Here is a 22,236-nt window from a genome sequence, read left to right as displayed (position 1 = left end):
ATGAAGGGATGGTTTTGCATTAATGGAGGTGGCAAAGTCTAGCCTGTAATGAATAAGATAGAATAACATGAGACTCTGCAAAGAGAATCTCTAAAAGATCTTCTGTAAAAAGGAACATCTTGTAACACTTTTGGAGCAGCCCTTGGGCACAAAATTTCTGAATTAATTAAGTGTATGCTTAAATCTGCTTTTGCTGATCGAAACACTGAATCATCTTTATACTTTTTTTTCCTTCATACAGAATGGATTTGAGTGAATACTTGAACACGTGTATGTTTTGCAGGACTTTGAAGTTGACGTGCATCCATGCCCTGCTTCAGCTTCATCTTCCCAGTTTGTAGGCAGCCTTATGAAGCTAAAACCTTAACTTCCAGTTAAAACAGGATATTGAAGATCACAGATTAGAGGATACAAGAGGAAGGGGCTGTGCCACGGGAGGCACATATGCCCTCCCTGCTTCAGAATGAGGAACAAACAAGAGGCTGTTTCCCATTTCTGCAGCCCCAGCTGCTTTGAGCACCAGAGCCTCAGCAGCCCCTGCCATTGTTGCTGCAGTTAAGGTGGTGCCAGCCTTTCCATTAGAAACCATTTAATAACTTGGCCACAAACACCTGCTTCAAGCTTAGCACTGAAAATGATCAGTCCTTCAGCAACTCTGAAGACATTTCCCTCCTCCCTCCCAAAATTCCACAAGTATTTTAATGCAGAATATCTAGGATTGATAAAGTTTCCTTTTGGGTTGGTACCCCCATCATTTCCAAACCACTTTGTACCTCTGAGGGAGCTGTGCCACAGTCCTGCTTTTGGAGAGCTGCTCTCCTTAGACAGAACCTTCAGCGCAGAGTGTGACAGGAATTATTCAAGGTAGGAATTATGGCCTCTCAGGTAGATTCTAAATCCATGTATATTCATGATTTCCCTTTTGCTGTGCCACTGACAGAGCAGATCAGAGCAATCACAGTATCATCTGCACCACCACAGGCCCTTGCTCTCTCTCTGTTCAGGCTGTCAGCTGAACCTGTGCCTCCACAATTCACCCAGTTTGTGTTTTCTGCTCATGGATGACTTTCCATTTAATGTAATGGCTTTAGGGATGTCGGAGGCAGCCATGCCTCAATGCCTTTGCCTGCTCCATCCCCATCCTTACCCAAAACCACAAGCCTTCAGCTCCACGGGGGAATGGTGTGAGGCTGTGTCCCAGCTCCAGGCTGGGAGCAGTGTGGGGTTACCCTCCCTCCCTGGGCTGTGCAGCCCTCATGTGCGAGCAGAGAGGCTGTGAAACCCCATCTTCCTTTCTCTACCACAGCTGTGGTTGAGTTGATGAGTTTTTGTTCCCCTTTCTGGCAGGGCTCCTGCTCCTGGCTCAGAGGGATGAAGCTGTGCTTCCCTGCACTCTCCCATGCCATGGTGGCACGCTGGTGAGTCAGGCAGCCTCTCTCAGCCACAGGCAGCTGCCTCTTGGCTTTGTGGTCTCCGCTGAAAAACGTGAGGAACCTTCATTTCACTGAGCTTAACCCAAGGCTCTCAGTGCTCCCCGTGGCACTGAGCTTGCCCTCGCTGTGTCCCTTTGTTCTCAAACCCTAAAGCCTCTTTAGTTTCGGGATTACCCATGCCTCTCTCCAGCAGCTGTTGTTGAGCACCTGGGGATCTCCCTCTCTCCTCCTCGAGGCCAAGCCCGTGGATTGTTTGATCCATTTGATCCATGCTTGGATGCAAAGGGTGCATCCAGACCTGGTGAGAGGGCAGAGCACAGGGTAGGAGCCAGCAGGAGAAATTCCCTGCTGCAGGGAGGAGATGGCTCTGCCTGAACCAGGGCCAGCATCTGCAGAGCCCAGGCTGTGCTCAGGAGCTCCCATCCCTTCCCAAAAGGGCATTTCTTCCACACAAGTACTCCACAAATGCTTTTGGCCATCGGCAGCTCATTTAGGTCATCAGCTGGAGGGAGGGGGACATGAAACATAGCCCTGGAAATCCCACAGAAATGCTAAGAAAAACAAAACTACCCTCAGAATATTTGGCGCCTTTTTTTTTTTTTTTTGTCTCGCTGAATAAAGGAAATTCTTCTACTCTCATCAGAGAGGGGAAGAAATTACATTGCCTGTAGTAATGGTGCCCAGAAGGAGGAACTAACCTGGTTCACTCTGGTGGAACAGAGAGCAGAAAGTTGCTGAGGTGTGGAGGACTCCTGTGTTGCTCACTCCAGCTCCTCTGAAACAACATTCACCAAATCAGCACAGAAAAATGCCTGGCACCAGGCACTAACCCAGGATAACACAGCCCAGCAGGAATGCAGCCCTCAGCCTGACATTCCTCTGAAGATGTGCAGCATTTCCTAATTCACCTGACTTGATTTTAAAGAATAAAAAGTGGATTAGACCCCAAAATACACAGTAGTATATAAGTAACACCTTTCAGGGGCTCTGAAGCAGTGGCCTTGCTGCGTGCTCCTGACTCCCTTCTCCCAGGTGGAATTCCCCGGTGACTGCCCAGGCAGCACAGCTGTGCATGTGCCCGGGGCTCCCTGCATGCCAGGAGATCCTGCTGCTTTGGAAGGGTTGGATCTACCACGGCACAATGCTGAGGCACAGCAAACACGTGTCAGGAGTTTCCAGCCCTCCTGCAGCCACCGAAAGGTCTGGGGAGCCCCACGATCCTTCCCTGAGCTAAGCCAGCCTTGAGGGATGGCCGTGCTTTGTCTGGAGGGGTTTTACAGCTCTCAGGGCCCAGCTGTGCTTCCCGGGGACCAGGCAAGGCTGAACAGGTCATGGGGAGACCTGTCTGGAAGTCAGGAAGGGCAGAGGAGCCCGTGCTCTGGCTGGGGGCTTAGGGAGATGACAATCTGTACACTCAGGAGTTTATCATTTCCGAAAGAACACCTTACTCTATCGGTTCCCCCTCCTTTGCCATCAGAGAAAAACTCACACTTTCCTAACTGAAAGTTCAGTCTAAACATAAATGTCACTGAAAGCCCAGCGAGACCTTTGCTTCTCTGGTTTCACTCTCCTGAGCTTTGGGGAAGATTATGCAACAGGAACACTGGGGTGACTCATCTTCTGGCATTGCAGTAAATTAGGAAATGTTTGCTGCGCTGGTATAGGGCTTTCTACCGGCTATTTGTGGGCTGCTTTTTTCTTTGCCAGTGTCTTCAAATCCCAACTGCCTGTTGCCCTTGTCTGAGCTGGGAAAAAGCTCCTTGGTAGGTGCTGCAGCTCAGCTCTGGAGCAGAGGGTAACGACAGCAGCTGTTGGAAGGAAATGATGTTAAAGAAATCCTGAACGTCCTTGCTCAGCATTTTTGTCCCCCCTGTGAATATTTCTTGCAAGCCTTTGAATCACTGGCTTTGTTTCTCTGCTGTAACTCTTAACAACACTCTCAGCCATCAGGCACTAAGGGGGTCAAGGAGATTTTCCTCCCTGTTCGTTCCTGAAGCACAAGGCTTGTCAAGATCACAGACTCTTTCAAGAGAGTCTGAATATGCCAGAGGAAGGACAAATTGAATGTTAGAAAAATCATGCCAGGTGCATCCCTCCTTTTTTGCAGCTTCTTTTGGTTTAAGGCTCAAAATACACGCCTACTTGAGAATTCATAAGGTGAGCCTTCCCTTTCCAAATCTATGGCAAGAATAAATTTTTGGAAGGAAACTGCAGAATAAAGAGAAATAGTAATATTGTGAGATTGAAAGTAAAACCATGAGGACTGGAAACACTGTGAAGGACACTAACCAGACTGTTGGTTAAGATGTGTGATGCCATAAATAACCCTGATGTAAAGACGTGAGCTTTTGTTGCAATTTCATTTCTGGTTATTCTCGGTACCTATTCTTAAAGGATTAGAAGAGAGAAAGTCAAAGCTCCATTAGAAATTCCACAAATGCCCCCTCATTGTTCAAAAGTCCAGTGTGAGTTAGAACTTTTCTGAGCTACACAGAAATAACATAAACTGAAATTTGATATAAACAGAAAAAAATTGATAAAAACTGAAATTTATATAAACTGAAATTTCAGGCAAATAAAAAGGGGCATGAGGTTCTCAGCTTTTCCTGTAGAGTACCTCACTTTTTCTAAAAAAGAAATATGAACTTACTTTGCCATGGAAATCAAATAAGGCATCAAAGCCCAATTTCCTAAGGACAGTTTCTATCAGTTTATTTGAAGCAGACATTTTTATGACCAGCAATGTTAACAAATCCAAACTAAGTATCCAATCTGTCAAGGAGAAAAATAAGTTTAGAATGAAAGTAAGTATTGCTCATTAAACTTTAATGGCAAGGCATTTAAAAGAAGAAAACCATCCATTATAATGTTGGTGGAATAGTGTATTGTCAAATTCCCCAGAGAGGACTTTTATCATGATGTTTAAATATATTATATTAAGGGATGGCTGTTACTCTGTTCTCTAAACAGGAGACTTTTTAGAGGAAAAGTTTAAGAGCAATATATATCCAGTGGTGAAAATTTCCCTATTGCCCAACAATGAAAAGGAACTGATGGATATGATTCCTACCTGTCCCAAAGGATGTGCTGGGGGAAGAGCTGTGCTGATGCAAAGCTGAACTGAGCAGTGTTTTCCCATCCAGAGGGGAGCACAGAAGAGCCTTGAAGGGGTTATTCCATTTTTTTTTGGATCTGCAGGATCAAGGATTTCTGTGATTAGTACTTTTCACTAGAAAGAGAGCCATTGCTTTAGGCTTGGTAATGAGCTTAAATCCTGAAGCTGGAGAACCCTTCCTGCTGATCACATCCCAGTTTTGTGTCCCAACTTTTCTCTGGTTTATGCACGAGCACACAGCCAAGGCACATTACCAGCATCTCTTGAGCAGTGTTTCCTTCTTCACTGAAATGCTCCCCTTGCCATGACTCCATCCCCCATGTCAAACACATCCTCTTCCCTGAGTCCCATTGCCTTTTTCAAGGCAGAACTTGCTCCACTTTCCTTTCCTACCCCTCACTTCAGTGATCACACCACGAGTCCCTGACTCAGGCCAGCCCCACTTCTGCCCAAGCAGAGCTCTCCCTTTAAAGCCTGTTTATTTTTAAAAGCTGCATGGGAGGGTTTCCATTTTAGTTCTAAACTACTTCCACACCCAGAAATCCATCATAAGAAATGAAAGGAGAGCTGCAGAGCCTCAGCCCAGCTTTCTCTTGGGGAATCTTGTGCTGTAGAGGCCAAGAGCCCCAGGCACAGCAGTGTCCCAGCTGATGGATGCAGTGCTCAGCCCTATCTCCAGCATCTCCACCAGCCTTTGAACCACAGATTACCAACCCTGCAATCTTTAATGATTTAATACCTTTAATATCACTGTCTCATCTCACTTTCTTTGGTTGCAAAACGCTATGAGGTCACTGCAGCAGTCAAATGTGGCTCTCAGGGTTGGTGCTGCAGCTCTGCCCTGCTGCCAAGGCTTGCTGAAATCTTTGCCAAACTTTCATCACTTGAGCCAAAAATTTCATGTCAAAGGCCTGCCATAGTCTGGTTTGCCTTGAGGTTTTATTTACTCTTTTGATTTAGATTAATTCAAGTGAAACCATTCCAGAAGAAACCAGAGAAGACACAGACCTGATGACCTGTCTGTCAATTTACTGTGGCCCCCACAAAAACATTTATCACCAATTTTATTGCCACGTCCTTGTCTCCTCACCTTCTATCAGCATGCAGGCAAGACCTTATTAAGAGGTGAATAAAGGCTGCAAGGTGATGGAAGCTATAACCTGATAGCTCCTGCTCCATTTGCTGCAGGAGATGGGAAGCATGTAGGGAATTAAGGAGAAAATCAGAAAGAGAACCAGTTAATGCAGCTGAAAACCAACCTGGAAAAAATGTCTGTCAAATCCTTGCCTCTGCCATACAATTTCTGAGCAGAATTAGGCAAGCCACTTGGATAAAAGATTCCCAGATCATCACTAAATATGCATTCTGCATTCACCAGGTTCCTGAGGGATCTGAAGACAGTGGGGCTTTAAGAAGCTGCAGCACTGCAAGGGACCATGACTGCTCACACATGGTGTCCAAACCCAGAGCTGGTGAGTACCCTTAAACATGATTTCTCTCTGCCTCAAATGTCATCTAGAACCCAAGCAAATGCCACCCCCCACACCTCACAGGGCAATGTGAAGAATAAAATTTGCTACTGCCTGTCATAAGTGCCCAAAGAACGCTCCCAAGGAAATGAATAATTCTGTGTTCGGAGCAGGATTTGAATAGTGAGCGGTGAGTGAGGCACAGGGGCTCACATTGCACAACCAGGAAGAGCAAGAGGGTGAATAATGGCTCACTGAGCAAGTTGGTACATGGAAAGAGACAGGAGTCCTAGGAGGAAAACTCTGCAGAGCCAGAGCAGAGAAAAACACTGTAACATAGGCGCATGGGAACGTTTGAGCATCCTTCCTTCTCAGTAGCACTTACACTTTTGAGAATTTGACTGCTGAGTGCTTGATTTTGATGCTTAAGTGCCAAAATAAGCCTTTCTCTGAAAAAGAAGAATTGTTGAGATCGGAGACAAGGTAAGATACCTTGCACACAACAAAAAGAGTTGGGGTCACTTTGGGCTGGAAAAGGTTTCTTGCTTTTCAGTCTCTGCCTGTAAATGGTGCCCTGCCTACACCTCTCTGAACAATTGTCTAGGGAGTTTCCTGTTCTCAGAGCTGCCACAAACCTGGGCACAAGCTGCTGTGTTTGCCTGCTCTTGTATCACCCCTCTGGGGACACCAGTGGGCAATGGACCCCTGGACATGTTCCACACATGGATGAGACTGAAGGCCCACAGCTCCTCACTCAGCAGTGACACAGGTTGGAGTTCAAACAGCACATTTCATTTCTCCTCCTTCAGATCTGAGTATCTCTGTTCCACCTCCATCAACAACAGCCTTGATCCTGCCCGTGGCAAATGGCAAAACTCCCATTTGTTGCACAGGGAGCAGTGTTGGAGCACTACATTTTATATTTTTCAGCTTCAGCAGGTTATGCAGAGACTTTTTGTCAGGCTCAGCGGGACCATTGGAAATTTCCAATCATCTGTGTGAGTCCAAGAGCAGCCAGATTATGGGCAGGCAAGGAATCTGCTGCTGTGACCCACCATAAGATTTTGGAAGCAGAGAATGATGCCTCCCTTAAGCACCATCCACTGGTGTGGAGCTGCTCCCTCTGCAGCCCCCATTGTTTCAAATGGATTTCAAAGTGCTCATCATCTGCCAGGCCTGGACTTCTGGTCCCAGTCAGCTGACTAAAATAAAAGCATGAAAAACGGAGTAAATTGGAGCTATTCTTTATCACACATCTGGCAGCACAAGGACTGTCTTTCAGAATTGGAGTCCCTGGAGAATATGCTTCCCCATGCCACTTTCCTTGGAGATGCACACAGTGAGTCCCAGCCACTTACATATGTGGAAAAAAATTGATTTTTAAAGCAAGTGACCTTAATCCAGGGAGATCTGTCAACCTTGGATGTATCTCAAGTTTCCCTTCCAAGGCTGCTGCAGTAATCCCCCGTTCATAAAGCTGAAGGCTGGGGAAATCAGAGACTTGTGGTCCTTGTGCGTGGCCTCTGCACAGCTGCACAGTTGGCTTTTCCCTCCTGGGTCAGCCTTTAAAAGGACTTAACCAAGGCTGACAAACCTAAAATTAGATTTGCCAGCTCCAGGAGGAGTGTGAACATGTCCCTCCCGTCTCAAGGCTGCATCTGTATCCAGTCAGGGCTGACTGGAAACCAGAACTGCTGCACATGAAGGAGCTGTGGGGACAGACAGGCAGGAAGGGAGCACAAATAAGTGTTGGTTTGAGTTGTGTCCACGCTTCCACTGACTCCACCAGGTTTTGCATCAGGCCCTCCATGGGAATAAGGGTAGTGGGAGAGTGTCCTTAGCACAGAGGTGCCGTTACACTCACAAGAAATGCCATAAAATGACAATTTCCTGTCCGCTGTGGTCCTCTGTGTGTCTTCTGTGCCAGCAAATCCCACGGGGAAGGGAGTGTCTGTTATTCCATGTTTGTTTAGTGCCTTGTACAATGAGCCTCTCTTCCAGTTGGGGCCACTTGATGCTGCCACAATACAAATAATAATGATTCTAATAATAAAATGCAGACTTCAATGGGCCAGGCTGCTTAGCAGCATTGGCCTGTCTTGCTGACTTGCTTCCTCCCACTTCCTTGCTTCCTCCTCTGGTAGAAGAGCTCTTCTACATCACCAATTCCCAAAGGTGGTTGTCCTCACTGTTGTTTGGCTCTGCAGGAAGCACCATTGCTTAAGACACTTGGCTTTCTTTTTTTAATTTTTTTTTCCACTGAGGCGTTGCAGAAATTCTCCTTCCACACCCTTCACTTCCCAGGAACAGCCATCCCTGTCCCTTTGGATCACTGTCCTGCCCACGGCAGCACTTGCACTTTCTCCAGCCCTGAAGACAGGGAAGGAGTGGAGATACCAGCCAGGGGCACAGGCTGGGAGGAGCTGGCAGGGAACACAGCAGAATCACGGCATCACTGAGCTTGGAAAAGCCCTCCAAGCCCATTGAGTTCCCCAACACTGAGCCATGTCCCCAGGTGCCACAGCCACAGGGTTAAATCCCTCCTGGGATTCCTGCAGCTCCTCCAGCTGCACAGTGGGGTTTCTCAGCAAGGACAACACCCTGGGCACAGGATTAGGGAGCAGCGAGGGCTGGGGATAACTCCTTCCCACAGCACTTTGTGGATGCAGCCAGTTTAGCTTTGTGTCCAGGGCTGGTTTCAATTTGGCTTCTCACAGAGCACTCCGTTGACAAAAATGGCTCTTGGCTGAAGTTCTTCTTTGTTTTGGTTGGAATTTTCCAAGTTTTTGGACAAAAATGCACATGAGGAGGGTTTTGATTTTCTGTCACTTAATCTGTTCCTCTGTTGGAAAAACGGAAGCTTAGTGGAAAAACTGACAGCCAAATGTATGTAAGCCCTCAATAAAAAGTTACAAGAATCAAGGAACAAAAATCTGTGAAAAAATTTTAACGGCACAACCATTTTTGCAGAGAACATATTTAACATTTTCCAACCAGCTTTAGCAGTGACCTGTAATTAAAGAAGAGTACAAGCCACAGAGTTCAGAACCAGACTTTCCCAGAATTTATGGGTGTCTGGGTTTGGTTGAGTCCAATTTGAACCATGGCAAGAGCTGGGATCCAACTCCCACCTCTCCCAAGGCTGGACAGAGGCGGTTTGGAGGCAACTCTGCATTCAGGGCATCCTGCTCTGGCTCAGAGGAGCTGCCACCCTGCCCGAGCCCTGGGTAGGGACAGCGGGACAGACAGAGGTGTCTGTGCAGCTCCCAGCATCATCTGGGAATGCTCCACACCACAACACAAATAACCCTTTGGAAATTAAAGCCAACTACAGAAAAAATCAAGAGTGAAAGAAATGAGAAAAGGTGAGGAGAGAAAAAGAAAAGGAGTTGCACAGGTATTTTTCAAGAAATGACAAGAATTGCTGTCAAACCACAAGCTGAGTCAAGGATAACTCAAAGAGATTCCTCACTCACCTCTGGCTGGGAGTAGGAGAGGTCGTTAGCGCTGCCTGGCTGTGTCCAGGGGCTGCAGAAGGGTCTAAGGTCTCCTTGCTCCTGGTGCAGTGGGGTAACATTTGTGCCACTCTCAAGGTATGTATTTCTCTGCTAGATATTCTGGGATGGGTTTTCACGCTGGCTCCACATCTTGGGTGCTGACCTCCTTAGAAAATCTGTCCCAGCCAGGTGCTGCCAAGTTCCTGAAACACTGGCCGTGGGCAATTTTGGAAATATGGCCACACCTGTCCTCGTTTTGCATCACTAGCAGCTCCAGCAAATCTTTAGATTGGCCTGATTTCAGCATTGTTTTGAATCCCTGCTGCCAGGTGTTGTTTGGGGAAACACACTGTCCTCGCCACAGTGCATGCTGCCTCAGAACAACTTAATCTTGCATTTTGGCCCCAAACCAAGGGGCCATTCCTACAGGCTGATATATTGTCTTGCTGGGAACACACAGGAGTGGTTGGAAAGGGATCCCAGAGTCTGATAAAACCAGGCTACCTGTCTTGCTCCTTGTTGAGACTGGTTGGGGCAAGCTGCCAGCAACAGCTGTTTCTTAATTGCACAGACACTTATCTTGTTCTGACACCACATGTGAACATTAATGTCTTTCTGCAAATATGAATTTGGAGAGTCACTCTGTGGGCTTACAAAAGCTGTGTGTATTTCTTGGTCCATCAGAAGAGACAGATGGAGGGGCAGAGTCCTGGGGACACATCTGAGCAGAGACACACACCTGGTGTCACCTGGTAAGCTGCTGACACAAAATGGTCTTGTGGCACCATTTCCAAGCAGAGGTGGCAAAGGCCAGATGCCAAAATCAAAACAATATGGGTGAATATCAGTAGTGTATTTGAACAAGAAAGGTTGGCCCTAGGTAGGCTACACACTGCACTGCCTGAGGCTGTGGGAGATCATCCCAGAATAGTGTGGGCTGGAAGGACATTAAAGCCCATCCTTTTCCACTCCCTGCCATGGCAGGGACACCTTCCACTATCCCAGAGAGCTCCAAGCCCCATCCAGCCTGGCCTTGGGCACTGCCAGGGATCCTGGGGCAGCCACAGCTGCTCTGGGCACCTGTGCCAGGGCCTCTCCAGCAGCACCCACATGGCTCTCTGCTGCCTCCAGGGCTGCCCCCGAGGCTTGGCCAGCCCCCCAGCCCTGTGCTGCTTACCCCAGAGTAGGGCACTGGTTACTGGAGCCCGGCTGTGTCTGTGTCAGGGCAGCCTTGGTCTCTGTGAGTCCTCCACCAGTGCCCTCCGCCCACGCCTGCTCAGTGCCCATCTCTAATTTTCCACCCGAGGAAGCCCGTCTGGCTGCTTGGGCGGGAGCCTTTCTCAAGGTTCCCAGCTCTGCCCGGCTTTCAGCAGAGAGTTTTATTTTTGGTGCTGAGCCCTAAAGCCAAAACCCCGCTCCTCCCTTTGCTCTGACCGCTGGTGCTGGAGGCTGCAGTAAACAGGCTGGGCAGGGAGCAGAGAGGGAGCAGAGCAGAGCCCTGCTGCAGGGGGGCTGCAGGGTGGTGGGATGCACCCCCCTTGCTGTTCCTAGCATTTGTAATTAAGGTCTCCCTGGTGCAGACATGAGATCACCAGAAAAGGGCACCTGGAAGTATCTCTGTTCCTTGGTCGAGGCATGACATTTAACATTGCCCCTACTAAAGAGAGGCCTCGAAGAGAAAACAGCAGCTGGAATAGTCAGTGTTGGTCATCAGCTGTCTGTCTACCTCTCACTCATCCTCAATCCCATGAGAAATCCTATGGAATTGAACAGCTTAAACAATAGCTTCCACATAGATTAAATTGAGGCATTGCTCTAAAAAAAACCCACAATGTATGAGAGTGATCTTTCTAAAGCTTCCTTTCAAAAATCTGCAGTGGGTTAATCCTTCTGCATTACATTAAATGTATGATTTAAGTGATTCATAAACAAAGGTCAGGTCTGCTCTGGAAACTTTGCATTGCACAGCTTCTCTGCTTGGGAATATGGATTTTCACCACATTTACGGACCAAACCCCCACACTGTACTCTTGCCACCAAGCCAAGACAGACTTTTGGTGCCAGATTTTATGGTGTTCTTCTGTAAGGAAATATTTTCTTTATCTGTACAAAAGGCAAAGGATCTGATAAACCCATTTCCCTTCCAGACCCTGACACATGATGCATAACCCCAGTGGGCCTGAAATGATCGTCACTCAGATCTTATTTCCCAATTTCTGTTTTCTTACTTGCACTGGGCCCTTTTGCTTTTCCCTTTCTTTCTCCTAAACAAATGAATGAATGAAACTCTCACGCCACACATGGCACACTTTGTTTGCACAACATACAACTTCCTAATTTCTCTAAAAAGCAGGAGTGAAGCTTTGCAGCTGGAGCAGAGTGGGGTTGAGCAAGCATTTGCTGCCCAAATGATAGAGAGGAAAGCAGGTTAAAAGGGAATGGCACATACAGCAACTGTATCTGATGCCTGAGCCACACCGAGGCACTAAAATGAGCAATCATGCTTAACTGAATCTTGAGTAGATGTGGTGTTAAACGTATGCTGAAGGACTTGGTTGGACTTCATGACCTTGGAGGTCTTTTCCAAACTTTAACCATTCTATGATTTTGCTGAGTGCCCTGGATGACACAGGGAAGCAGCAATTTGCATTACTCCTGCCCAAACTGGCATTTGGTGGGTGGCTGGGAGCTTGGTGCCGGCTGGTGACGCTGCTGTCCCCTCAGCACCAGTGACCTCCCTGTCCCTTTGAACTGGCACTGTGTGCTGGGAGCAGATCTGCTCTCTGCCAAGCCACAGGGAGCTGATGTTTCTGAATGGCTCCCCTGACCGGATGCAGTGAGCATTGAAATCCAACAACTTTCCCAAAAGCTTGGATTTTCTCCTACTAAACCCAAATCTGAAGCCCTGATAAAATCTGGGGTGTAACTCTTGGGCAATTTTAACCCCTGAAAACCAAACTGTGGTGGAAAATACCTGGGCACTGAATGCAGCACAGCCTCAGCAAGGCACTGTCATTCAGGCTGCTCCTTCCAGGCTGGAGAAGGTGCAAATCTCCAGGTGCCATCCCACTTGGAAAGCATCGCGTGCTTCGAAGCCTCCAGCCGGGGCCAGGAGCCGGCATCAGTGCACCCCCTGCGGTGCCAGCAAAGCCTCTCTCACCTGGCTGCCCCATACACTTGGAGGGAATATTATTGTTGTGTCACTCAAATCCTGGGGCTCCACTGAGGAATATTTTCCGTCTGCAAGGGAAAAAAAGCCTCTGTGAGTTCCAGCCAGCCTGCTCAGACGGAGGGGAGTGATCCAAGGTGCCGGGTTTCCACATGCGCACTCTTCCCTCTTGCAGTGCCCTGCAAGGGACAGGAATTATCCCGGGCTTTGCCACGTGTGTGCCAGGGGAGTGAGGAGAGCACGGGCAGGGCATGAAAGGGATGGGAAACAACTCCTCTGTTGTATTCACAGCATTTTTCAAAAAATTCTACTCCTCTCTCCTGCATTCCCAGCATCACACAGGTTTGGGCTATATGGCTTACTGGAACTGGCTTGCCCAAAAGTTTTTCATTAACTTTTTACCATGAAGAAATCCACACATCAGCCACACAGGCATGTGGTTTCAATCCCTTAAAACACTGATTCATTACGTGTTTAGCAAACATTTTCTCCTGCATCTGCAAACAATAGCTACTTCCAGACTTTCACTGGCCCGTGGTTGCTGCTGCAATAGCGCCTTGGCTTCCCTGAAACCATAAAGGTGAAGTTTCTTTCCAAAGGGCAGCTGCCCCTCTCAGTGGGTCTGTCCTTCTGCCTCTCAGCTGGGAGTGCAGCCATCCCCAGCAGCTCAGACAGGGATTTAACCCTCAGAAAATGGGAGAGTCACAACTGTCTTTAGGGTATCCTTTAGGGCTGCAGTGGGTGAGAGGCTCTAAGAGCTCTGCAAAGGGCCTTGGTCCATCAGAAATCCTTCAAAAACAGAGGTAAATAAAAAGGAGCCTGTGGCCAGGTCAGGCACACAGCTCTGCCTGTCTGGGGTAACTGAGCCCTGGCAGCACCCCGAGCAGGGCAGCCTCTCACCCTTGGCATCCCCGCTGGCTCTGTGCTTTGTCCTTGGCAGCGGAGGTGAGTCACCGGCAGCGCTGAGATCCCGGCTCCGCCTGCACCGCGCGGGGCAGCTGTTCAAATAACCTGAGACAGCAGAACCGTCCATTCCCTGGAAACAACAACGGCCTCTCCTCAGGGCTGCTTTGTGCTGCGGTGAGGTGGCACAGGTGATGGCACGGGGACCAGGTAACCCCCGAGCCGCAGCAGGGCGGGCCCAAAACAGCGCAATTCCTACAAATTCCCTAAAAACCTGGAGTCCTCCTTCCCTACACAGCACACACACACCGAAGCAGATTTTACTCACTCCTCTGAGGAGGCAGAATTACTCACAGGTGGTTCTTTTCAAAAATACATATGGGCTGAGGCTGAGAACATATGGTCTGATGGCATATTAATAACAGAGAGCTGAGGTTCCCTGTTACTCACACGGCAAAGAGCAGATTGAGGGAAGGACACCTTTCAGGAGGAATTCCTGCTGCCCTGGCTGCATCAATCACCCCATGCCAGGTCACCCTGTTCCCAAATCCCTAAGAAAAGCAGCCATTTATGGCTATGAGAGATAAGGGGGTTTTTATCCCTTTTGTAGATGCCAGGGACAAAACCACAGACTTTCTGCCCCGTTATTCTGGGATGAAAGCACATTTTTGTGGGATACACATAGCAAAGGCCATGAGGAGTTTTGGTCACTGTTTTCCTACGGTCACCCCCAACGCTGATGGTTGTGAATGAGGAGGTTGCTCCACCACAATTCTCTGTGGGGCTCACAGTGGTGCCACCCTGGGCATTCCTTACTCCAGAATATCCTTCCTCCCCTAAGTCACCTCTTCCTCCTCTTTCTTCTCCCATTCTACTTAGAAAGAGAGATTTATTCTAGGGGAAGATGTGATGACTGTGGACATTTTCCTTGACCTGCTCTGCTTTTAATTACCAGTTACAAATGAGGGAGTGGGGCAGAGCAGTGCAGCTCCCACACTGGCACACACAGGGCAACTCTGCCACACCAGGGCACATCCCAGCTCTCCAGGTGATCCAGGGTTAAAAACTGCTCCACTGCCCCTTCCCTGCTCTTCCCTTCTGACAGAGCAGCCTTGGAGCTGTGATTTATGGGACTACAAGAAAAGCACCCCCTCCCCTGAGGGTCCCAGTGCTGCACAGAGCGTTCCCTCACTCTGCAGAGCAGGGAGGATTTCCCAGCTCCCTGAGGACCCTGCTCTTATCTCCTCAGCTCTGGAAAAGATCAAACACTGCAGCTGGGAGCAGCGCTGCTTTGTCCAAACAAAGCCTGGAAGGAGATGCCTCATCCAGCTCATGCCTCGCAGCTGGGGCTGCGCTGCTCCAGTGGGATAAACACTTGGCAAAGCCAAGGCCTGTGGCTCTCCTGCAGGAGAACTGGGTCCCTCAGGGGATAGGGAAGGCTTTTCCCTAAGGATGAGCCCAGCTCATATCAGCAGTTCCCACTTCTGGACCCACAGCTCTGAGATGCTTCTTGCAAATGTGCCCAGGATCTCACTGCTGCCAATAAAACCAACTCAGCGTTGATGTCTGAAGTGCCCTGACACACATTTGTCAAATTTATAAACTGGATAACTGTGCTGGAGTGGGGAAAGAGAATGGGGACTGGAAAGGATGCAGGAAACAATACAGATTTTATTTTTTCCTGGGCTAAAGGCAATGATTTGTTTCAGTTTGCAGCATAAGGCAGGAAGAAAGAGTAAAGGAGCTGCAAGCTGATGTTTGCTGTGGAGAACCCCAGCAAGAAAAAGGGGCCACAGCTCCAGAAACAGCACCAGAAATGGGGGGTGAGGTGCTCCCCTTGTTGCTGCAACATTGGACCAATATCCCCCACTTCAGATAAATGTGCCTGTACAGCCAATTGGTTTTCCTAAAAATAAAATTTTTCGAATTCCAGCCTAAAAAAGAAATACAGAAATCCCTGCCCAGCATCCTCGCCTAAGGATCTGTATTTCCACGGATCTGGAGTGCTGCTGGTGGGACTGGGCTTCAGGAGAGCAAAGCACAACAACCTCGCTCCTGTTCGATCCATCCTGTGGAAAACTCAGCATGCCCAGGGTGAAAATCCAGCTGGATAAAATAGATGTCTAATCTCTTACAACACCCAGTAAAACAAAGGTGCACGGAAGATTGACTTTTATCGCAAATTTGCCACAGTTGATTTTTCCAGCTAAGGATGTTCCTTCTCTGCTGGGCCTTAAATTTATCTGCAGGAAAGGACTGGGGAGAGGGAAGGTAAATGAGTGAAGGTGTGAAATCAATGCACATAAACTCAATGGCCCTGAGCCTTGATGCTGAGGGTATAGTTGGCTGCACTTCATGCAAAATGAGCTGAGACCCTCTATTTGACTCCAAGCGATCCTGCAGACAAACCTTTCACCTTGTACCTCTGCTAATTCATCTTGGCTTTGTGTTAATGGGACAACAAATCCAGGTTTTTGTCCCATAGTAGCTGGAATCATGGCAGGGCCTGCCATGCTCTGCTGCCAGCCTGTGAGGGCAATCCCTGTCCCAGAAGCTCCCAGGATAGTTAACTTTGATATCAAATTCCCTTCCAGCTCAAAAGATAACACAATATGTCCATATGTGTGCTCTGAGCTAGAATAGATCACTGAAGTCCCATGAGTTTTAAAAGACAGGTGTACCCATTAATGCTCTGGCTTCTTATAAATGAATTTAATTTGTATGAGCGGCCCAGGTTTAAATAACTTACATTTGGTACCAGGAACTGTGAGCAGGAAGAGAGGAGCCAACAGAGAAGTTTCAAGGGAACCTTCAGAGCCTCTTCCAGTGCCTAAAGGGGCTCCAGGAGAGCTGGAGGGGGATTTGGGGCAAGGGATGGAGGGAATCCCTTGTCCCAAAGGGATCCCTCCCCAGCACACAGGGAATAGGTTCCCACTGGGAAAGGAGAGATTTAGATGGATACTGGGGAGGATTTCCTGACTGGGAGAGCGGGCAGGGGCTGGGCTGGAATTCCCAGAGCAGCTGTAGCTGCCCTTGGATCCCTGGCAGTGGCTAAGGACACTGGGGCTTGGAGCACCCTGGGATGGTGGAAGATGTCCCTGGCCATGGCAGGGGTAGCACTGGATGGGCTTTAGGCTCCCTCCAACGTAACCTCTGATGATTTAACTGCTCCAAATGCAGCCCGCGCAGCAGAGAGGGCAAAGCCGAAAGCCCCAGGACCCTGTGGAAGCCCGGCCCGAGCTCTCCCAGCCGTTCCCACACAGCCCTCGGCCGCCCTCAGCCGCCCCCTCAGGGCCCTCCCGCGCCGTTCCCGGGCTCCGCGCGCCCTCCCGTGGCCGCGGGCCCGCAGCGCAGCCGGGCTCGGCTCGGCCCCGCTCCCGGCCCAGGCAGCGCTTCTTTTTCCTCCTTTTCCTGCCTTTTCCTCCTTTTCCTGCTTTCCCCCTAACGCAAAGGGCAGATCTGCTGCTCCCCGGTTTCCCAGCCGCTCCCACCCCTCCCGGCTGCACGGCAAGGCCTGCCAAGCCAAAGCCAGGGCAAGGAGAGTGGCTGCTCGTATTGTCACTGCACAGGCCCAGAAATGTGTCCCCATGAGGGAGGGCAGCCCAGGCACCCTCTCAGCACATCGAGCCAAGGGGATGAAAGGGGCTGCTGAGAAACGAACAGCAAAAACCAGCCATGGCAGCACCTTCCAGGGCCGGGAGCTGCTGACCCCCGAGCTGCAGCTGGGCCTGAGCTAATTTGAGAGAAAATAAACAGTCCTGAAAGTGCCACTTGCCCAGGCTTGGGATGAGATGAGCTCTAAGGAGCCTTAAACTCAAGCCATTCTGTGATTCCATAATTCTCTATAGCAGCAGGGAGCTGGGGGTGATGCAGAGACATCAACATCTCCTGGTCTCCTCCTAGATCCACAGAGCCCATCCTTCCAGCCCCGTTCTCCCTGCACCGGGTCAGACAAGAACAAATGGCCCCTCAGAAGGGGAATTCCACAGCCAGGACAAGCTGCCCCTCAGAAGATGAATTTCACAGCTGCCCAAGCTGGTCTTCCCTGCTCGTTTGCCATGAACAAGCTGCTCTGGATATGCCAGGTGTTCCCAGTGCCATATGCAATGTCAACAGCATCCCCATGCCCCCATGGAAAACACCTCACTTAATCCATGGACGGTCTTTCTCTCCCACTATTGCTCCCAGCACTATCAACAGCATCATAGATTATCCTGAGTTGGAAGAGACTCACAAGAATCACTGAGACAAACTCCTGGCTCTGCACAGGACACCCCAAAAATCCCACCATGTACTTAATAATCACCATCATCAATAACAAAACATCAACAACAAAACAACAACAACAATAATAAAAGCAGCCCACAACAGGACTGTGGGCCCTGCCAGGTCCTGAGAGCCCCAACCCTCCCTCCGGGCACCCCTGCAAGGGTTAACAGCAGGGTTGATGCCCAGGAAAGGTGGAAGGTGCCCGCAGCAAAACAAGCAATGTTCCAGGATAGTTTTATCTGATCAATGCTATTAGACTGATAGATTGTTTGGGGAAGCTTTTTATCTCAGCCCTCACATCTGTTCTGCATTTGGAGGCAGCCTAAGAGGCTGGGGGTGCAGAGCAGGTGCTGCGAGTGTCTGGTGAACATTAGGGAACGTTCACTCAGAGGCTCCAGAGCTGCCAAAAAGTGCACTGATTGGACAGATGTTACTTCATTACTGTCAACTCGTCATCCTGGATGTTTTAAGGGAACAGTTGTCTGTTAAGGAAACACAGCTGTTACTAAGAAATTTGTTTTTCCTTTCCTTTTCTTGGCTGCAGGGCAGTGAAAAGCACAAGGTACCTGGGCACCAGCAGAGCCCCTTTCTGGGCAGCTCCCTGTGGCCAAGGAAGGGGCACAGGACTGGAAGAACCTTACCTGGTCACCTGCCACCCCATTGCCCCGGGGCTGATCCTTGTTTAAACTCTTTTTTTTCTTACCTGATCTTCAGAATTCCCAGTGCTGGCACTGATGTTCCTGTTGAGGGGTTGCTGCTGGAGCTTTGCAATGGAGGTGGCTTTGACCTTTCTCCCATCCAGCTTCAGGGCAGATCTTCCAGAAATTATCCCCAAAGTATGATTTGTTTCAAGGAACTGCAGGGAGGAGAATTGGAGCACAGTTTGCCCCATGGAAAATGAGAATTCCCGCCTGGAGGGCAGGTGGATTGGATCTGGTTTATCTGATTGCATACCTTCCAAGAAAAGGGGTCTGTAGGCTTCCCTCTGGTGTTCAAGCTCTGTTTCATCCAGAAATACTCACTGGGAATGTCAAACCTGTGCCTTCCAAGGCAGCCTGGGGCAGGAGGATTCCTGTCTCATCCTACAGCAGCAGTGCTGGGAACACTCTGCAAAAAATGGGAACAGCCTTGGTGCACAGCCGATCTCCTGATCTCTGATCTCCTCTCGCAGTGAGGTTAAGGAGCAACCAGCTCTTCTCTGTCCTCTGGATGAGACTCAGGTACTTCACTGTGCCTGTGCCTCAGTCTCCTCTCTCCTTTGGACAGACTCCGGCCCACAAGAGTGTCAGGAGGGTGAATTATTTATCCCTGATGTCCTGTGGTGCTCTGGTGGGAGGCAGAGGTTGCTCTAAACCCTCAGTGGAGGAGAAGGTGGGTGATTCATGGATACACCAACAGCCCCTGGATCCACATAGCAGTGGAAATCTGCTGGAATAGCAGAAGCACTGACTGTCAGAGTCCTGCTTTTTGAGGGATCTAACCCAGAGCCAGGCTCATTTTGCTTTTCCCTGTCAATAAACCCCTGCAGCTGAGTGGGTAGGGAACGGTGCAGCTGATCCGAGCATCCCTCTGAGAGATCTCCAGAGCAGGATTCTGGAGCCACTGAGTTGTATCAGCTCAGGCAGCCTCTGATCAATTCTGAGTTCTCATCCTGCCATCAATTAGCACAGTAACTGATTGCCCTGCCCCTGCCCAGCTCTATCCATATGTCTTCCCACAGACCCTTCTCCCTTATCGATTTTTACCCTCCAGCTTTTCCGCTTTGATCGATTCCAAGAGGAACGTGCAAATGAGGAGTCAAACATCTTTATGACCTGGGAACTTATCAAAGGAATTCACTGCTCCTAACAACCCCCTCCCGGTGCTGGGTAAGCATTTAACAGCCAATATGTGCTGGCAGGAGGAGCAGGCTGCTCATCCAGAGGGATGGAATAGATCTTTCTTTTGCCTCATCCCAGGGATGCAGGCTGGGAAAGAAGGTGGCTCCATTTGACACCTCTTTGGTTTTGTTTTCCCACAATCTCCAGCTCAGGTGCTGTTCTGGGGGGTTATGTGCCCATAAATCCCAAAAACCAAGGTTTTATCACTGGGGTGTCCTGCGAAGCTCCCAGGAATGGGTGGGATCCTGCTGCTCCCTGCTGTCGGGAGGGGCTGGAAGATGATCCTGAATATCAGCAACTGTGCTTCAAACACAGCAGGAATCAGCCTCTGGAAGGAGATGCTGAAAGAGAGAAAACACCGATGGAAATATTGTGCAGTGCTTCCTCATAATGGAAACAGAGTAATGAAAATCATAGAATCATAACATCACAGAATCATAAATCATAGAATCACAGGGTGGTTTGGGTTGGAAGGGACCTTTCAAGGTCATCTGGTCCAACCCCCTGCCATGAACAGGAACAGCTTCAACCTGAGCATCTACACAGATGAACCACTGAGTGCTTTGGTGGGATTCCAGTCTATGCCCAACTTCTCCTTGCCAAGCAAATCACGGGTTTAAAGGCTGCTGGGACTGATGGTTTTATAGAAATACAGACATTTTCATGGAGACAGAAAGCTACTGATTAAATGAATTAATTAAATCTCCTCTAAACCAAGACACAACCAGCCAAACCTGCCATGGGATCAGGTCCTGTCCCAACACAAGTCACCTTTCAAATGCGAACCTCAGCCAGGTCATGGCCTGGAGAATCCCTATCCTGGACCAAGGTCTCCTCCTACAAACAGGGAGAAACAGCCAGGAAAAGAATCCCAGCAGGCTTAGAATGAGAGCTCACAGCCCCCTCAAACTGCTCAAGATTTGCAAAACCACCAGGGACTGTTGATTTTTAGGAGTCCCCTGTGGTTTCCTATTGAAAATAAACAGGACACTGTGAGCCAGTGTTCCCCTCCAATCCTAAAAACTGAGAATTACCAGCCTGATGTTCTCTCCTACCCATGTCCCTGGAATGGCAGGCAAGGTGCTGCAGTACCTGAACACCAGGATTTCCTCGGCTTATTAATGTTAAATAAAAGTTGAAAGCTCTTTGCAGTTACAGCTGGAGCCAGAGACTTTGAGGAGGAATCTGCTGAAAATGAGTTTTATATACTGACTGGCTAAATGGATAATTAAACAAATAACAAAAGTGAAATGCAATTTTGTTCTACCTCCTGGGAACATTATTGTTAGTTTATTCTTTTTATCAAAAGACTTAAGAAAAAAAACCCCAACAAAACAACAATGCAATTGAACAATATTGCTTTTGTAAACAATTTGAAAATCCAATAACTGTAAAACTTATGACATGTTATTAAAATGTCTTATTTTTTCCCCTACAAGTGAGAAAGCAATTCCAATCTCAGATGTTATAATTTAATTATACACTTTAGGTTCTAAAGATACCATAATTCTTAGCACTGAATACATTCCATTTAATGTCCTTCTGGCATGTTTGAGAGGCTCAGGCGTTGCTGAGCACGTTGGTCCAGTCTCCCAAAATCTCTGCTCACTGGGTGCCTGGCTCTTCCCAGGGAGAGCAGGAGGCCACCACAGCTCCCCAGTGTTCCCCGCACCTCACTAGGGACACACACACAGCCCTGGGGTGAAGGTTTTGGGGTTTCTCCTAAAACATCCTAGAGTCAGGCTGGGAAGCACCAGCAAAACAGTGCTGACTTCTGGTGCTGCCAACAAAAGATGGACATGGAAACGTTGGAGCACTTCCAGAGGAGGCCATGGGGTGATCAGGGCACTGGAGCACCTCCTTATGGAGACAGGCTGGGACAGTTGGGGCTGCTCAGCCTGGAGAAGGGAAGGTTTTGTGGAGACCCCACAGCCCCTTCCAGGATCTGAAGGGGCTACAGGGAAGCTGCAGAGGGGAAATTCATTAGGAACTGGAGTAACAGAAGAAGGGGCAGTGGGTTAACATTGCCAGAGGATAGGTTTTGATTAGATTTTGGGAAGAAATCCCTCCCTGTGAGGGTGGGCAGGCCCTGGCACAGGGTGCCCAGAGGAGCTGGGGCTGCCCCTGGATCCCTGGAAGTGTCCAAGGCCAGGTTGGACAGGGCTTGGAGCAGCCTGGGATAGTGCCCATGGCAGGGGATGGGATGTGATGATTTTTCAGGTCCTTTCCAACCCAAACCATTTCAGGATTCTGTGATGTGGGAACGGGGAGTGGAGGTGGTGATGAGCCCTGGCTCAGGTGGTGATGAGCCCTGGGTGGGGAAGCAGGACAGAGGACAGGAGAGCTCATCCAGGGCCACCCAAATTCCACAAGGCCAGGTCCCTGTCAGTGCTGCCACCATCCCTGACCTGGCTGTTCCCTGTCTGCCATCCCTCATCCCTCTCCCTTCCCACTCCCACTTGAGCAAAACCACAGATTTGAGGGTCTTCAGCAGGACCCAC

This window comes from Camarhynchus parvulus, chromosome 10 (assembly GCF_901933205.1).
Source record: "Camarhynchus parvulus chromosome 10, STF_HiC, whole genome shotgun sequence".
In the NCBI taxonomy this organism is placed as follows: Eukaryota; Metazoa; Chordata; class Aves; order Passeriformes; family Thraupidae; genus Camarhynchus; species Camarhynchus parvulus.
This window is presented reverse-complemented; position numbering follows the sequence as displayed.